The sequence below is a fragment of the Ursus maritimus genome, unplaced genomic scaffold, assembly GCF_017311325.1.
Source record: "Ursus maritimus isolate PB19 unplaced genomic scaffold, ASM1731132v1 scaffold_36, whole genome shotgun sequence".
Classification (NCBI taxonomy): Eukaryota; Metazoa; Chordata; class Mammalia; order Carnivora; family Ursidae; genus Ursus; species Ursus maritimus.
In genome coordinates, this window is record NW_024426230.1 from 2482956 (window position 1) to 2490506 (window position 7551).

Genomic DNA, 7551 nt, shown 5'->3' on the forward strand with positions numbered 1-7551 from the left:
GGGGGGGGGGGGAGTCTGCTTGTCCCTCTGCCTCTCCCCCTGCTCATACTCTCTCTCTCTCAAATAAATAAAGTCTTAAAAAAAAAGTAAACATCAAGGGCTCCCTTTAAATGAGGTAGCCAGACAGCCCAGAGATTGAACTTCAGACTTTTTTTTTTTAAAGACTTCATTTATTTACTTGACAGAGAGAGAGGGAGAGAGCACAAACAGGGGAGCGGCAGAGGGAAAGGGAGAAGCAAGAGAGATAGAGAGAGAGAGAGAGAGAGAGAACTGACAAATACCCAGGACCCTGGGATCATGACCTGAGCCAAAGGCAGATGCCTAAGGAAGTGAGCCACCCAGGCGCCCCTGAACTTGAGACTTTTAATCAAAGGTCTTGGGATTCATGCTCCTGTCTGGGTATCAAATACAGGAGTTGGACTGGCACAAACAGTGCCTGAAATCTCTTCCAATTCTAACACTCCAGGAATTTATATGGCAAATGGCAGTGTGCAGAGGAGCCTGTAGGAGACTGCCCACTCAGGGTCCCTAAATAAACAACAGGACGTCCTCATCCCCTCTGACGTTGTGGGGTGGAGAGGGGTACACAGGCTGGGTGTATGTAGAGATGAGGGGCAGAACTTGTTCTGAGCCCCCACTGAACCCTTTCCCCTCCATTTAAAAAAAATTTTTTTTATTACGTTGTGTTAGTCACTATACAGTACATCATTAGTTTCTGATGTAGTGTTCCATGATTCATTACTTGCGTATAACACCCAGTGCTCCATGCAATGCGTGCCCTCTACTACCCATCACCAGTCTATCCCATTCCCCCACCCCCCCTCCCCTCTGAGGCCCTCAGTTTGTTTCCCAGAGTCCAATGTCTCTCGTGGTTCATTCCCCCTTCTGTTTACCCCCCTTCATTCTTCCCTTCCTTCTCCTACCGATCTCCCTGCTATTCCTTAATGTTCCATAAATGAGTGAAACCATATGATAATTGTCTTTCTCTGCTTGACTTATTTCACTTAGCATAATCTCCTCCAGTCCCATCCATGTTGCAGCAAATGTTGGGTAATCGTTCTTTCTGATGGCTGAGTAATATTCCACTGTATATACGGACCACATCTTCTTTATCCATTTGTCTGTCGAAGGGCATCTTGGCTCCTTCCACAGTTTAGCTATTGTGGACAATGCTGCTATGAACATTGGGGTGCATATGGCCCTTCTCTTTACTACGTCTGTCTGTATCATTTCCCCTCCATTCTTTAAGTCCTTTAAGGATGTTGCTCAGTGGGGTGCCTGGGTGGCCCAGTCGTTAAGCATCTGCCTTCGGCTCAGGGCGTGATCCCTGAGTCCTGGGATGGAGCCCCACATCGGGCTTCTCCTCTAGGAGCCTGCTCCTTCCTCTCCCACTCCCCCTGCTTGTGTTCCCTCTCTCTCTGTCAAATAAATAAATAAATAAATAAATCTTAAAAAAAAAAAAAAAGGATGTTGCTCGGCCTCAGAGAGAGATCTTCTTCATTCTTTGTCCCCCAGGTGGCAAAGGGCAGAGGAAGAAAGTGGGCTAACACCTTGGCCTGCCTTGGTACCTGGCCAGCCGCCACACCTGGCTGTGTAGACAAAGCCATAGTCCTTAAACTCAGCCAGGTGCTGGAAGGCTTTAGGACCCCTAACAGGAATGACGCTGCAGAGCACGAAAGGTTTTTCCAAGGCAGAAAAGATGAAGTTTCGATTGCATTTTGGATTGTTTTGGATTCTTTTCTCCATCCTGAAAATTCCAGTACTTCCCAATTTACCACCCCATTGGCTACCAGCTGAAACCATGCCTGGTTTTGGAGTTTCCCAGCTTTAGGTGGCCCCGGCTCCATTCTGTTTCCTGCCTCCATCAAGACTCCCCGTTGTTTCTTTGAGGTTGTAGTTGGTCAGAGTGACCTTCTCTTGCTCTCCCAAGAATGTAACACTCTGTCACCAAAATTCTTGTTGGCTTAACTGTTCATTAGGCATCCAGAATTCCATGCTAGTATGCAGTTTACACTACGAATCCATCATTTTTATTTATTTATTTATTTGAGAGAGAGAGAGCATAAGCAGGGGGAGTGGCAGAGGGAGAGGGAAAAGCAGACTTCCTGCTGAGTGGGGACTCCATCCCAGGCCCCTGGGATCATGACCTGAGCCGAAGGCAGACGCTGAACCGACTGAGCCACCCAGGCGCCCCATTAATCCATCATGTAGCAAACACTGTTTTTACAAGGAGTATGGAACTGTAGGAAAAGTGTAGGTCTTTACTGGGATTTAAGAGGCATATAGAACAAAGGCCTGTCCTCCAGGATGCTGCAGCTGCAATAGGAGTCTGTCACATAGCCACATTTATTTTTTCACAAAGGGTTTATTTTTTAAGTTTTTTAAAATAATTTTTAATTAATTAATTAATTAATTTATTTATTTTTATTTATGTGACAGAGAGACAGCCAGCGAGAGAGGGAACACAGCAGGGGAGTGAGAGAGGAAGAAGCAGGCTCCCAGCGGAGGAGCCTGATGTGGGACTCGATCCCAGAACGGAGCCCGATGTGGGACTGGATCCCGGAACGCCAGGATCATGCCCTGAGCCGAAGGCAGACGCTTAACGACTACGCTACCCAGGCGCCCTACACAGAGGGTTTATTTTTTAAAGATTTGTTTTATTTATTTTTGCAAGAGCGATAGAGAGAGAGAGAACTGACAGATACCACAAATACCTCAAAATCCAGAAAAATGACATGGTATTAAAAAATTACTAACTGGGCCCCTGGGTGACTCAGTTGGTTAAGCATCTGCCTTCAGCTCAGGTCATGATCCCAGGGTCCTGGGATCGAGTCCTGTGTAGGGCTCCCTGCTCAGCCAGGAGTCTGCTTCTCCCTCTCCCTTTTTTTTTTTTGTTTTAAAGATTTTATTTATTTATTTTGACAGAGAGAGAACCAGCGAGAGAGGGAACACAAGCAGGGGGAGTGGGAGAGGAAGAAGCAGGCTCCCAGCAGAGCAGGGAGCCCGAGGCGGGGCTCGATCCCAGGACCCTGGGATCAGGCCCTGAGCCGAAGGCAGACACTTAACGACTGAGCCACCCAGGCGCCCCTTCATCTCCCTTTACCCCTCCACCCCACTCATGTTCTCTTTCTCTCAAATAAATGGATAAAACCCTTAAAAATTTTATTTTAATTTAAAAATTATTAACTGCCTGATGTGAGTTTGTATGACTTACATCTTTGTGTGGCCATACCGGGGCCGGCAAAAGGCATTATTTCTGAAAGCCATTTCAGCACAGGGATGGCAAGCAATAGCTTAACTCTGTGTGGAAGTTGCCACACGCCACATAAATCTATCCCACTAAACTTATAAGTAACGTGTCTCCAACCCACCTGCCCTTTTGCTAGATCCCCAAACTGCCCTTGGCTCCTCCAGCGGCACCTGACGCAAGGGGAAGTGTGACAGAGGGAAGTCTGAAGGGAAAGACACAGTAGTCTGACCCACTGGGGTTAAAATACCTTTTGCACATTTCACTAAAACATAAGCCTGCATGAACCCATGACAGGGGCCTGTGCTTCGGGGGCCCCTTCAGCCTCAGCTTCCTTAGCCCACAGTACACATGCCTTTGGTGGGTGCTGGCCGGGGCGCTGGGGCAATCAATCAGTAACCAGATGGTTCCCCCCAGCCCTCCTTCTCCTGCACTAGGCATAACGTTCACTCTGATATGCCTTGGACCTAGCTTCACATTAGGACGGTTCTCCCCCCTTCTTTTTTTGAATGATAGTTTCCCATTGCATGAATGAACGTCCACATTTTGCCACGGCAAACAAGGCTGCAAAGAACACCCTTGCTCCTCTTTTTTTAAGCTCGTGTGAGAATATATTTGTAAAAGACATTCTTAGAGTATGATTGCTGGGCCCCAGAGTATATCCAATTAAAATGTAATGGACACTAATTGCTGTCCTTGGAGGTCGTGAGGACACGCCAGCAGGGCCTGAGCGTGGCCAACACTGCGTTAGCAAACGTTGCTGGTTTTTGCCAGTCTGTAGGTGAAAAATCTTGCCACAGTTTTGATTTGCATTTCTCTGACGAAGAATGACAGGGGGTATCTTTTCATATGTTTAAGAACCATTTATATCTCCTCCTTTGTGGACAGTTTATATCCTTTGTCCATTTTTCTATTGAGTTAGTCTGTGTCTTATTGATTTGTACGAACTGTTTAAATATCCAGGAAATCAGCTCTTGGTCTGTGATGTAATTGGCAAATCAGTTTTCTCAGCTTTTCATTTGTCTGTTGACTCTACTTAGGGGGTTTATTTTCCCATGGGAAAAAAATGCTATATTTATGTAACAGAATGTATTTTTTTAAAAAGATTTTTTATTTATTTATTTGACAGACAGAGAGAGAGACAGAGAGACAGTACAAGCAGGGGGAGCAGCAGAGGAAGAGGGGAAGCAGGCTTCCCGCTGATCAGGGAGCCCGATGCGGGGCTCCATCCCAGAACCCTGAGATCATGACCTGAGCCGAAGGCAGCTGCTTAACCGATTGAGCCACCCAGGCACCCCTGTATTTTTTTTTTTTAAGATTATATTTTCAAGTAATCTCTACACCCAACTTGGGACTCAGACTCATAACCTGGAGATCAAGGGTCACAGGCCCTACCGACTGAGCCAGCCAGGCGCCCCTATGTAATGGAATGTATTAAACAAGTTTTCGATGACTTCTGATCTGATGTCATTCTTAGAAAGGTCTGCTTCTTCCAAATATAATAATAAAAAAATCCTCCCATGGCTATAGTATTTTGACGATTTCATTTTTAATATTTAAATAGTTGATTTTTCAGGAATTTGGTTTGGTGTATGAGGTGAGGCGTGGCTGTTTTGTTTTCGCTCAGAAGGCTACCCTGTTATCCCAAGATCTTTATGGAAAATTCATCTTATCTTCACGGACTAAAAGGCTATCTCTGTCATATACTAAATTCCAGCGTGTAGTTGCTCTTCCTTTCTACATTGTTGGTCTGTTCCCCTCGACAGTTTGTCTATCCATGCACCAAGTTGCTAATAGTGGCTCTATATGTTTTCGTTTCAAACTTTTAGCTTCCTGCACTGTGAGAGAATACATTTCTGTGGTTTTCAGCCACCCCCCTGGTTTGTGGCAACGTGTAATGCTGATGCAGTGACAGAGCTGGGATTTGAAGGTGAGTCTGAGCCCTGTATTCTGAGTGGGGGGAGCACAGGGGTATTCATCCCTGTCGCTGAGAGAGTGTGTGAGGGGAAGAGCAGGGGAAATTACTCTAGCCCCAGTTTCCTTGGGCCTTATCAGCCTGTGGGTGTTACAGACAAAGGGGTATGCTGGCCATTCCGTGTCCCTTCCAGTTCTTCTCTTTGCTCTCCAACACCCTGTGCAGTGTCCAGGAGGCTGACCTCAATGGCCTGCCGCCACCCTACTTCTTTGTCCTTTGGCTTCCGTCTGGGTTTGGCCAATGCCAGTCACTGGCAGCAAGTTGGAAGTCTGCTCCCTCCGCGCTGGGTCACAGCTTGTAGTGGCTGTGCGTCCTTACGTACGGTCCCAGCTCCTGTCTTGTGGCCCTCTACAGCTCCAGCTCTGGTCCGTTAGCTGGTTCCAGTAACCACTTCTTCCCCTTTCCCTTTCAGGCCTATGGTGGTAACAGCTTCCCCCACACTAACCCTAGAACCTCTTACTGGTTTTCCTTCACCCTGCCCACATCCCCAGAAAGATCCAGTCTGTAAACTTCCTTCAGCCATTCCTTTTGAGGGGACCATGTGCTTCCTATTGAGATCCTGACCAATAAGGGGAGCCATCACTCTCCCCCAGAGTAACTCCAGTTTCCTTGGCTCTTGCCTCTGCTTGCTTATCTGGAACCACCTCAAGTCCTGACCATTCTTTGTGCCTCTGGGAAGCTACTTCTGTTCCAATGGGAGCCCTCCGGGGCAAGCTGCTCAGGATTCTGGCAAAGTCAGGGAGAAGCCTATCTCCTCTCTGGGTTACTCCCACACACAGGTCCCAAGCAGGCTGCCTGGATCCCAGGGCTCCCCACTCGCACCTCCAGCAACTGGAATAGGCCTATCTGTCAGGCTTACAGGGCAGGCCCCTCCTTTAATCACGGAGCTTTCTCTGGAGGTTTCTCATTCCTTATGCAAACAGGCTCCTGGCAGGGTGTGCTGCCCCGTTGCCAGACATGCCGAGACAGATCAGATTCTCCTTAGACTTGAGCTGGGATCCTTCCATACAAGGTTGGGAAGGTAGATTTGGGCCAGGGCAAGGAAAGCCTCTAACACAATTGAACAAGTTTTAACCTCTGTTGTAGGCAAGGAACCACTAAACAGATGACGCTGGGAGAGGCTTGGATCAAAAATCGTTGAGAGCTTTGCACATCACCACCTCAGTGCCCCCGTCCCTGCTCTCCCTGTAGCTGAACTATCCCCTCCCCAGAGAGGCCCCATCGGGCACTCTTCATCAGCACACCTTGCTTTTATTTCCAGGAGAATATTTATCATCCCCTGCTATCCCAGCTGTTTTCTTCTTTCTTCTCCCCGTCCATGCAGGCCAGGAGTTAACGTAGTCAATGCTATACTCCCAGGGCTTGGCTTATAGTAAACAATAAATACGTGTTGAATTTGTTGAATGAGTGAATGAGTTTCGCCCAGTGAATGAATTTAGAGGAGGAAGCCCAGAGAGGTCAAGGACTCAGCTACCTGCTTAATCGTGCACAACTCATCACTGGCGAAGTCGGGACTGGAGCCAGGCTATTTAATTAAATCGACTACATCCAGGAGGAGAGGCAGGAGGAGGGGCTGGGTAAGCAGGAAGGGTGAGGAGAGCCTGATCCAGGGGCCAGGCTGGTGACTGTGGAAAAATGAGGGGATCTCTGGGAAGCTACGGTGATATATGGGCCAGAGGTGAGGTGGGGACAAGAGACAAGATCCCGGAAGGGAACATTAAAAGGCATTGGGTATCTATTCGGTGCCAGAAAGTGTGCCAGGTGTGTACCCGTACCTGTGTGGTCTCATTTACAGCCTGTGTGGTAGGTATTATTATCCCCATTTTTAAGAGCTGAAGAAATGGAGTCAGAGGAGTTGACATAAATTACCCTCTTTTATCCATTTATCAAGTCCCTGACTCCTAAACTTGACCTCTTTCCATCCTCCACACGGCAGTTTTGAACCTAGGATTAAACCTGAGCATTTTCCTTGAGGATGCTACTGTGCGTGGGGTCCCCCATCAACTGGAAAAGATCAACAAGAGTTACGTATTTATTCAGGGAAGAGTGAACAGCAGGGGTAGGGGGCTCTCACCTCGCTTCTGAGGACAATCGGAAGCGTGAGGAGGCAGGAGCCTCTTCTGAATGAGGAGAGCGGATAGAGGTAGAAGAGTGGAGAGGCCTTGACAGTTCACCCTGCCGGTCTGCTTCAAGGTGCGCGGAAGAGGCAGGACGGGTCGGCAGGTGGGGCAGAGCAGAGGGCTGTGGAGCCAGAGGTGAGACACATCACCTCTTCCTTTTCAGGATTCCAATCTCCAGAGAAGCAGCAGGGGTGGGGGCGGGCTGGGAC

At 48.0% G+C, this 7551-nt stretch overlaps 1 long non-coding RNA gene across 1 annotated transcript in view; it reads left to right on the forward strand.

Annotated features, from left to right (window-relative positions):
• The window catches only part of LOC103679294, an 8095-nt gene extending 1473 nt beyond the window's left edge, over nucleotides 1–6622 (forward strand). The window contains exons 2-3 of the long non-coding RNA XR_572888.2: nucleotides 5077–5177; nucleotides 6309–6622. This is a non-coding gene — a long non-coding RNA (uncharacterized LOC103679294). The remainder of the gene's footprint in view (nucleotides 1–5076; nucleotides 5178–6308) is intronic.
• Nucleotides 6623–7551: the final 929 nt, after the last annotated feature.